This window comes from Myotis lucifugus, unplaced genomic scaffold (genome assembly GCF_000147115.1).
Source record: "Myotis lucifugus unplaced genomic scaffold, Myoluc2.0 scaffold_325, whole genome shotgun sequence".
Lineage (NCBI taxonomy): Eukaryota > Metazoa > Chordata > Mammalia > Chiroptera > Vespertilionidae > Myotis > Myotis lucifugus.
Genome location: NW_005871373.1, coordinates 493,646 through 504,912, shown reverse-complemented (window position 1 = coordinate 504,912; position 11,267 = coordinate 493,646). Strand labels below are relative to the sequence as shown.

General features: G+C 41.5%; 1 long non-coding RNA gene across 1 annotated transcript; it reads left to right on the top strand.

Annotated features, from left to right (window-relative positions):
- The first annotated feature begins 1,162 nt into the window (after positions 1-1,162).
- LOC111828293 lies at positions 1,163-2,876 on the top strand. Its single transcript, XR_002832112.1, has 3 exons — positions 1,163-1,372; positions 1,514-1,627; positions 2,583-2,876. It is a non-coding gene; the product is annotated as an uncharacterized LOC111828293 (long non-coding RNA).
- The last annotated feature ends 8,391 nt before the right edge of the window (positions 2,877-11,267 follow it).

Below are 11,267 nucleotides of genomic sequence, written 5' to 3'. Positions count from 1 at the left end.
TGTTGAGTTGAAGCAAACCAATTGATAGTGTTGTCCAGTTCGTCTACATCCTTGTTGATTTTATATCTAGTTTTTCTACCAGTTACTTGGGGGAGGCGGGGGGCAGTTTGAAATATCCAACTATTACTATAAAATGTTTATTTCATCTTCGATTCTGTTCATTTTTGCTCCCTGTGTGTTGAAGCTCTGGTTTGGGGAATGGGCACATTTGTAATTATTTTGCTTCCTAGTGCATTGACCCCTGTCATTATGAAGAACCCCTTTGGGTCTCTAATAAAATTTCTTGCATTCCAGTCTATTTTGCTCAATATTTGTAAGCCACTTGAGCTCTCTATGGATATGATTTTGAATATCTCTTCCCATCACTTTACTTTCAATCTCTTTGAGTCTTTGAATCTTTGTGTCTTTTATTTCCTGTAGACAGCATATAGGTGGATGTTTGTTTTTAATCCAGTATGACAATCTTTGCATTTGATTAGAGTGTTAGACCTGACGGAGATTTTGTTCACGCAGCTGGAACCAATAAGGTTTGTCTTCTACTGATGGGTCTGCAAGTGGATGGGGTGCACATTCAAAGTCCAGGCCATTTTTAAGTCTTCCCCATGTTTTCCTTCATACAGGGCCTTTGTGCATGCCCTCTGTGTCTTGTGTATAACCTCACGGTTGCCAGGAGTGTGTGGCTAGCTTGGGCTGTCTCCAGCCTGTGCTACACATGCACATAGACTCAGCTAGGGGAATGCTTGCCTCAGTCACAAGTCAACCTCAGGCTGATAGCACCACCGCTGACCCTGCCAGACTATGCAAATGGCTGTAGGTGTCAGCCACTGCTCCAGGCTGCAAAGCTGCTGGTCCTTATGGCCTGTCCTGGGGGGAGGGATGGAGGCAGACCCAGGCAGGGATGCCACTGTTCTTAGCAGGTTCTCATGCATAAATGTTTCTTAGACTTTGCTATGACTTTGGTCACTCTCCAGGACACTTAACTAGTTGTTTTTGTCCAATTCGCCTGCTGTGTGGTTGCTTTTGGAAGGTAAGATCTGTTGACCTTTTCAGTGGCCAAGGCCAAAGTTATCAAAAGCTATTTCCTCCAGGACAACCAGAAGTCAATATTGATCACTGCCTGTCAGATCCTGATGCCTGTTCTTACCTCATGTCTTACAGAATAGAGTTGCACAGTACCCGTCAATCTGCCAGCCTAACATACGCGAGTTCAGTTATTGAAAAGGTAAAACACCATTGCCAGGGGCATTTTCCCTAAATAGCAACCTTCAGAAGAGACTTGCAGCTGGTGTGCCAATGTATAGAAGATAGATTCTTGGGTGTTTAACACTCATGAATTCAAGTTTTACAGCATCCCCCAAGTAGGAGATAGAAGGTAGGATTTCTTATGACCATTTTTCAATTGGCACAACTGTGTTATTAAATGACTAACAATAACATTTGAATGCGTAGGTACCTGGCACTGTGCTAATTGTTTCACTTACATTAGCTGTGAATCGGGTATTATTACCAACAGGAGTCCCCAGCTGATAACCGGGCTCTGAAGCCAGTGGCCAAGCACCGGAGCCCAAGTCTTTATTTTCTACACTTGGTGGCTTTGTGACAGCTCTTGAAATGTACAGGCCCAGAAGTGAGTAATCAATAGAAAGATGGTGAGTTGTAACCTATTTCAACACTAAACACAGAAACAAGCCCAGCCTGTGTGTGTCTCAGTGATTGAGCATCGACCTATGGACCAGGAGGTCACAGTTCGATTCCCGGTCAGGACACATGCCCGGGTTGCAGGCTCGATAGCCAGTAGGGGGCATGCAGGAAGCAGTCAATCAATGATTCTCTTTTATCCTTGAAGTTTCTATCTCTCTCTCCCACTCTCTTCCTCTCTGAAATCAATAAAAAAAATAAAATTTATTTTTTAAAGACAAAAACAAGAGGACAGTGTTTATGCCCAGGTCAGACTGGAAAGTATGACTAGCTTGATATAACTAGTTCTTCCCTCAGTGTGCTTGCTGGTCACTCAGGAGAGACTTTCAGCATGTCCAGCCCCTCAAGTGGCCCACACTGCGTGGGACGGCAGGGCTAGCGGAGGGCACCCTCTCCTAAGGACAGGACTCCTGCTAGTGGGCGGGTGAGGCATCACTTATTGGGAAAGTCCTTCTCAGTGAGTCAAGCTAATAAGGAAATTGAGGGCCACCCAGTTTCCTCATTTTAAAGATGAGGAAATTGAGGTTTAGAGAAGTGGCCCTTCAAAGGCCACTTCAAACATGATCTCTTCCCTGCAGCCTTCCTTGTTAGGACACTGGTCCTTACTGCTCACCTGCCTCTGAATTCCTTTAGACCAGTGGTTCTCAACCTTCCTAATGCTGCCACCCTTTAATACAGCTCCTCATGTTGTGGTGACCCCCAACCATAAAATTATTTTCGTTGCTACTTCATAACTGTAATTTTGCTACTGTTATGAATCGTCATGTAAATATCTGATATGCAGGATGTATTCTCATTGTTACAAATTGAACATAATTACAGCATAGTGATTAATCACAAAAACAATATGTAATTATAGATGTGTTTTCTGTCGCGACCCACAGGTTGAGAACTGCTGCTTTAGGGGATCGGCATGCTTCCTTCAGGGAACCTTGTTCTGGCTGGCCGAGTGGTTTGAATTTCATGGGCGATGTTAGAGCCACAGCACAGAGTGGAGCCCAAACTGGGCAGTTACCTTGGCCAAGAGCACAAAGGCTCCACCACCCTGCACAGCGGGGTGAGAAGCAGAGCGGCAGCCGCTTCTGTTTCTGAAGAAACATCTCAACACTGGCTTTCTAATAGGAGCATCAGCTTCACTTACACCAAGCATGTCAGACTCGTGGCCCGAGGGTCGAATGCAGCCCACAACGAATATTTTTGCAGCCCAGCCAATATAACGGTATGTAAGAAATGTTTTAATAAAAATTTCATAACTTAATTTTTACAATATCCTGTTATACATAATTATTAATAACGAACTACAACGTTCGCTAATGACTGATTACTATAATTGTGTTGCATTTATTTCCCTTACGCACCTTATGCGCAGGCGCACCATTTCTCTCCACTAATACCAGCAGCAAATATTTTAGCAGCTGATTGTCATGTCATTAGTCTTGTACTAACTTGTTTGATGTGCCCAACAGGAGATATTTCGCTTGCGGAGAACAAGAAAAATAGGTTTATTTGTGTTACGCTTACTTGTGCAGTTATTCAGTGTCTATAATGTTCAAGAAAAAAATATTAATTTTTATTAAAACGTTCTATTATTTTATGTTAACGATGACTCATTTATTTCAGCCCTTTGTATTCAATATGTCTCTACCGAAATAAACCTACGTTTCTATGAAAATTGAAGCTTTTGTTTGTTTGCGGCCCACATACACTTAAGCCTTGTTTATTTGGCCCGTGTTAGCCTTTGAGTCTGACATGCTTGACCTACATGGTCATGTATATTGTTTCTCTCTTTCTTCCCTTTTGTCTTTCTCCAGCTCTTGAAAATACAGAGACAAATAGGATTGTGGGCTAATACAAAAGTTTCCCAAAACTGAGCTTCATCACCCTGTGGCATTGGAGTGAGAGAATTTTTCCCTTCCCAGCCCTTGCCCTCCTCACTCTCCAAATTGAAAATGGGCAGATAAATACATCATGGGCATACTTACTCCAATGTCAGGGGCCCTAGGAAACACAGACCACAAGAATCTATTAGGTAAAGTTCCCTAAAAAACAGATTTGCACCAAGTTGTCCCGTCATCTATGGTTAGTGGGTGTTGCCATTGCTACCTCAATTCATTCTTTCCTTTTCCTTTCTTCATATGTTTCTTAACTTAATGTGATGATGGATGGAGTGGAGAAGAGCCTTTTAAAATAAAGAACCACATTTTCTGTGGTTCTAGAAAGAGTTCTGCATTAATTATGTATAATACCATAGAATTAATAATGATGAGCTTATGCATTTGTCTGACTGGAAAGGGCTCACAAGTGCACTATTTTCTGCACCAAGGGGATAGTTAGGTTCATTCCATTGTAGTGGGCTGTAACTGTAGTTTGCAGCTGACTTTTGCATTATATAGACTGACTCATGGATTTAAAATGAACTCTGCTCTATCTCTCAACGGTGCAAACCACCTTGGTTGATCTTCATGCCTTAAAACACTCATGGGCAGAGTGTGGGCCCCAATTTAAGAAAACATAAAAGGTTCATGGAAAAAACTATTTCTCCCTTACCCTCTGCCTTTGCCCTTCCTCATTCCCTCAGTGATATGGTAACTTCAAGCCCAAAGGTTACTTTGTCATAACCAGGAACATTCCTGTGTCCAGAGGAAGCATCCAGAGTTTCCGAGTACCCAAATCTTCTCTTGCCATCTTGTCCCATCCCTTTATCTATCTCTGCCGGAGACCAATTCCAGCATGTCATAATTCCAAGAGTTTCATCAAAAGGTTGATGAGACTTGGGGACTCAACAGGGTTGAGTCACACATGCAGTCACCTGTTGGGAATGGCTAAAGGCATTTCCCCAAACCTGAATAGGAAACTGTGGCTGCCAGACAGCTAAAAGGCATCTTAATCTACATGTTATTGCCTCCTATTGGCCAAACACCTGTACAGATGTAGGCTAATTCCCCCATCTGACAATGGACTCTGTGCCAAACCCTGACCCTTTGAAGTGTATATCTCTGCCTCGCCTCAGGACAAGTTGTGTTAATAAAAAGCATGGGGTCCTGGGGACAGAGAGAACCTAAGACCTTATCAGTGGTTCTCAACCTTCTGGCCCTTTAAATACAGTTCTTCATGTTGTGACCCAACCATAAAATTATTTTCATTGCTACTTCATAACTGTAATTTTGCTACTGTTATGAATCGTCATGTAAATATCTGATATGCAGGATGGTCTTAGGCGATCCCTGTGAAAGGGTCGTTCGACCACCAAAGGGGTCGGGACCCACAGGTTGAGAACTGCTGCCTTAGACTTAAGACCTTAGATCAGTGATGGCGAACCTTTTGAGCTCGGCGTGTCAGCATTTTGAAAAACCCTAACTTAACTCTGGTGCCATGTCACATATAGAAATTTTTTGATATTTGCAACCATAGTAAAACAAAGACTTATATTTTTGATATTTATTTTATATATTTAAATGCCATTTAACACAGAAAAATCAACCAAAAAAATGAGGTGACACGCGTGCCATAGGTTCGCCATCACTGCCTTAGATCTTAGCTCCTTTAGTTAAGCTCCTCTGACCCCCAAATGCCTTTCAAAATTATATCTCATCTCTGGACTCTTTATTAGTCCCCGGATTCCTATGTCATCTATGCACAGCCCCTTCTCCAGATTCCTGAACCCTTCTTGATGCTGGGACAAGAACCCCGGCATATCTCCAACACTAGCTAGTACAGAATATAGCCATGGAAGAGCTTTTAGCCCAAACACAGCATTTTCTTCTAAGTCTTACTTCTAAAAGTTAACACTACTTATTGAACTTTTAGTAAGCAGGCCACTGCCTGGAGTCTTCTGGGGTCATAAAATCTCTGTCTTGAACAACACAGGGATGAATAGTAACCACTCATTGAGCTGAGGAAAATGAATATGTCCATAACCTTTACATGTGTGTAGTCTTGGCTTTAGCTTGACATTAAAATAGATTGTTGTTGATTGACAAGGGCAGGGGGGAAAAAAGGACACATATGCAATACCCTTTGTAATACTTTTAGCAATAAATAAATAAATAAATAAAAGATAGATTGTTGTTTATTAATGAATTATATGAATAGACATCAAGAAGAGCCAAACATGACCCAGCCCAGGCCATTCTCCTAGAGCACCTGCCAGTGTTGGTGATATGGCTTCTGATGGTTTTAGGGGGACAAGAATACTGTATGAAGTACAGGTTGGTGCATGGCTGTTTCCTGTTTTCTCCAAGGCAATTATTCTCAGACACATGACAAAACAATCCAAAGTGTTTGGGCCACCTCAGCCTATGCACCATCATTTTGCAGTTTAGCGACAGTATGAGAAAGACTGGGTGGGATTAGAGTCACATGATTAAAGCGGGTTAGGCACTGGGAGGAGGTTCAGACCATCAGGCAGAACACGACATTCAAAGGATAGAGCGACAGATGATAGACGGTGGGGCAGCCCAGACAAGTCACGCATTGTCCTTTGCTGCTGCTACTACCGGTGGCACCAGCAGAGGGGGGGGCGGGGGGTATTGTTTATGTCAGGGATTGTCTAACACAAGCAAATAAATATTATTTGACAGCTAGGGAGAGTGTGGTTATAAACCCAGCATCAGGAAATCCAATGGGCAAGAGTCTCCAATTATTTAGGGGCATCTATTAAATCTGGGGCATACATTGTGAATTGCATTTCAGGAAGTTATGAGAAGTGCAGCACAAGGTCATGGCAAGGTGAGTAACGAGGGAAACTTAATGCTGGTACTGTGGTAATCTTCCTTAGCTCTTGCTACAGGCAGTATCCTTTAGGCAGTATCCTAGGGCCATCCGATACTGCCTTAGTCTGGAGCAATAGCAGCAACTGGAGCTGAAGGAAGATTGACAGACAGGCTGAAACAGGTTTCAGTCCCACATCACAGTGCTGTATTTGGACTTAACTGTCATGGCTTATATGGCTGAAAGAGAAGGCACAGAAAAAAGGAGGGCTGGCCACAGTGGTCAAAGGTCAATGGACGACACAGGTTGGGCAAAAACACACTTATCTGAAATGAAGCCTGAGTTTAGTGGGTCCGTACTGAGGAGTCACTGCAGAAGAAGAGATTTAAAGCAAAATATTGTGGCACAAAAAGTCTCAGGACCAGAGGTTCACTGACTGGCAAAGGAGCTGCTACAGATAGAGAGACAAATAAGGAAAGGATGCACTTGCCCAGGTGCCATCGGGATGTGCTGGGTTAAGGGCTACAGAGTGGCTGCCTCAGGGTGCAGAATATCATTTGAGTTTTAAAAAATTTTTTACTCTTTATCCAACATGAAAATGTCCATCTTTCTTGTCATCTCATTATTTATTTTTTACTCTGTGAAATTGCTTTTATTTTTATTTTTTTAATTTATCTTTATTGTTATGTTATATTGTAAATCAGTGAGCTTAACAGAAGACCCCTTAGTAAGCCAAATTAATTTGGAGTCTTCTATTACACTAGTGGTCTCAGAGGAGTAACCTCCCGAGACTGAGCAAAGCAATATGAAGGAAGCTTTTTCTTTATACCCTATTGGTCTTTTTGTCCCCCAGATATGGGTTTTTCCAGACCTTTTGCAGGCTTTACAAAGAGCCCTATGTAAACATTTTGCAGGCAGCTTGTAACCTTGAGCGCAGCACAACTTAGTAGCCTTGAGCACAGTACATTTCAGATAACGAACACAGAAGTCCTCAAACTTTTTAAACAGGTTCCTTTATACCCTATTGGTCTTTTTGTCCCCCAAATATGGGTTTTCCCGGACGAGTTGGCTGCTAAGCAGGACAGGCAGCGGCGGCAAAAACACCCGGCGGGCCGGATAAATGTTTTCAGCGGGCCGCATGTGGCCCGCGGGCCGTAGTTTGAGGATCCCTGCTGGATACCTGGCATGGGAGTAGCTAGGGAAGGCAGCAGGGTGGTTTTCAAGGCCAGATCAAGCAAGCTTGTTTACAGAAGCTAGAATAGCAGGGTTAATTCACAGAACAAAGGACTATTTATACTTAGTGGAAAATTCAAACAGCAGTTTTTACAAAATAGAGGTTACTATGCAGCAGTTAAAAGTATTACACATAGTGCCCTCGGTGGTTCCAGGTCTGTCTCCTGCTTTAACAGTGTTTGGACAGAACAAACCCAGCATCTCCAGCATCTATCCAGTCAGAAACACCTCTGAGGCCAGCCAACACACCGTTTTTGGGGTTTTTTTCTACCTTAACTCCTTATTGCCGAACAACCATGAGCTCCCAAATTCGTCAGCATTATCCACCAGGTGGAGGTTGCGGTCACCACCTGGCCACCTGCCTCTGGGCTCACACACTCTCTCTGGGCTTCTATTTCCACCCGAGGACATGGCTCTGGAGGGCAGAAGCCATTTCTCCCCCGAGGTGGCGGAAAAGAAGCATGAATGTCTCTTAAAGATGCAAAAGCAGCGCGGTGGCCGCATTCTCTCCAGGACGTGCTGAAGCCTCCCCAAGGTGTGTGGGTAAAACTCAGGATGCCATGGAAGCCGCCTTGGCCTTGGAGAGGAACCTGGGCTTCCTTGGACTATCAGTTCCTTCTTTCAACATGTGCTACACCTGGACTCTGCAGGCAATAAATTCAGCAAATTTTGTTTGTTTCCCCTTCTAAGGGATCAAGGACCTTCACTGCCTTATTCCAATGTCTTGAAAAAATATGTTTTCTTCAGTGGTTTAATTGTTTCAAGTTCGAGGAGAAACCCGGGCCTTGCTACTTCATCATGGCCAGAAGCTGAAGTTCATTTGTGTTTCTGAATGTTTTCCATCCATGAGGCTTGTTGTTTAGGCTATAAACTCCTGAACCTCAATGCCCCCTGCTGAGCAGGGTGAGATGCGGAAGGGTCTTACATTCCCAGGCCTAGAAACCTGTTTTATTATCTATTTCTAACATCAGTGATCTGCGTGTTTCTCCAAGCCTAGGCTAACTTACTTGGCTTTTGCTCTATATCTTGCTTTAACCTCTGGTAACTAATATTCTTTAGCTTCTTCCTTCTAAGAAAATCTCTTGATAAGTCCAGTTTTTAGCTCCCCAACCAACAATATGTATTCTACAACTACTAGTTTGACTTTCTTTCTTTCTTTCTTTCTTTCTTTCTTTCTTTCTTTCTTTCTTTCTTTCTTTCTTTCTTCCTGTTTCTTTTTTCCTTTTTTTTTTAAACAAATATTTATATAGTGTCTATTGTGTACCAGACACTCTGCTAGGTATCAGGAATATAATTGTAACCAAAAATAGACACGGTCACTGCTTGCATAGAGTTATTCCAGATATTTTCTGACCACAATAATCAATAAACATTGAAATTTACACATGTAGCCCTGTCTAATTCTAGACATAACCATGAGGGTTACAGTACACAGCACTTCAGTTCTTCTTTCCATGACTTGGCACCCTCTGTTGGAATGAGACCATGAACATTTGCGTGAACTTTAAAAGCTGCTCAAAGCTAGGTAATTTCCTGTGTGTATCAGCTTAATGCAAAAGCCATCTCAGGGTCACTTAACCCAATTTTGCTCAGAGGGCCTGAACTAGAAATTGGGTTTCCTTTTTTTCATCTGGCCTCATGTTACAAATGAATTCCACTAAGCTTCAATGTCACCACTCAGAATCTTTTTAGGAATAGATTCAGCAAAGCTACTAGTATAACTTACTAGTAAAAGGCCATCACTTAGTCATTTATTTGAAACAATAACTAACACCTCTGACATCAGCTATTTCTTGGTCTTGCCCCTTCACTAAGCTTGTGACCCCTAGGATAAGCAGTTTGACTCCTAGTTTTCTTTTTTTATTCACGTCCCACCCACTCCTCACCCCTAATACACATTCACTATTAGAAAGGAAACTAATACCTACTCTTCCCATTACCTATTGGGTGGTATCCTCTTTAGTCTCACTCCTGGCCTGTTACCCTACCCCTTACTCACCCCTCCACAGTTACTTAATTTATGGACAACCAACATTGGTCTATGGGAGGACATAATCTACTAATAAGCTCTAAGGTCTGAGGGACAATTTCTCTTCTTTCATCTCTCCCCCGACCAGTGCTAGGCACACTCTTGTGAGGACTTGCTTGCAAACCCATGCTTTCCCCATAGGGCAAGCATGTCAAACTCAAAGGCTCACACTGGCCAAATAAACAAGGTGGAAGTGTATGTGGCCACAAAAAACAAAAGCTTCAATTTTCATAGAAACTTAGGTTTATTTCCATTAGAGACATGCTGAATACAAAGGGCTGAAATAAATGAGTCATCGTTAACATAAAATAATAGAACATTTTAATAAAAATTAATATTTTTTTCTTGAACATTAACTTACCAGACACTGAATAACTGCACAAATTAATAAGCATAATGCAAATAAACCTATTTTTCTTGTTCTCCAAAAGCGAAATATTTCCTGTTGCACATACCAGTCTGTACAAGACTAATGATGTGGCAATCGGCTGCTAAAATATTCGCTGGTAGTATTAGTGGAGAGAAATGGTGCACCTGCGCATAAGGCATGTAAGGGAAATGAATGCAACACAATTATAGTAACCAGTCATTAGTGAATGTTATAGTTCATTATTAATAATTATGTATAACAGGATATTGTAAAAATTAAGTTACAAAATTTTCATTAAACATTTCTTAAATCCATTATATTGGCTGGGCTGCAAAAATATTTGTTGTGGGCCGCATGCGGACTGTGGGCCGTGAGTTTGACATGCTTGTCATAGGGACTTTCCCTGATCAGGGAATCACAATACCAGATATCAAACTGTACTATAAAGCAATTATAATCAAAACAGCCTGGTAATGGCACTAAAAAACAAACAAACAAATAAAACAACACAAAAAAACAAAACACCAGAATAGAGACCCTGGAAATTAACCCACGCCAGTATGGGAAAATAATATTTGAGAAAGGAGGTGAGAGTACACAATGCAGTAAAGATAGTCTTTTCAGTAAATGGTAATGGGGAAAATGGACAGGCATGGCCAAAAAAATGAAACTAGACCACTAATTACAACATACACAAGAATAAACTCAAAATGGATAATATTATTAGTATAATAATCTCCAGGTCCACCTATGCTGTTGCAAAGGGTAAGAGATTGTTTTTTTTTACAGCTACATAGTATTCCATTGAGTAAATGTACCACAGTTTTTTTATCCACTCATCTACTGATGGGCACTTGAACTGTACCCAGATCTTAGCTATTGTAAATAATGCTGCTCTGAACACTATAAATATTCTAGAAGAAAACATAGGCAGTAAAATCACAGATACATCCCTAATCATTAATGCATCTCCTAAGGCAAGAGAAACAAAGGAAAAATAAACAAATGGGACTAAATCAAACGAAACATTTTCTGCACAGTAAAATAAACCACCATCAAAATGAAAAGGGAACCCACTGTATGGAATAATATATTTGCCAATGATACATCCTATAAGTCCTTAATTTCCAAAATATATAAAGAACTCATATAACTCAACAAAATAAAGACAAACAATCCAAAGAGGACATACAGATGGCAAAAAAAAACATATGAAAAAATGTTCAA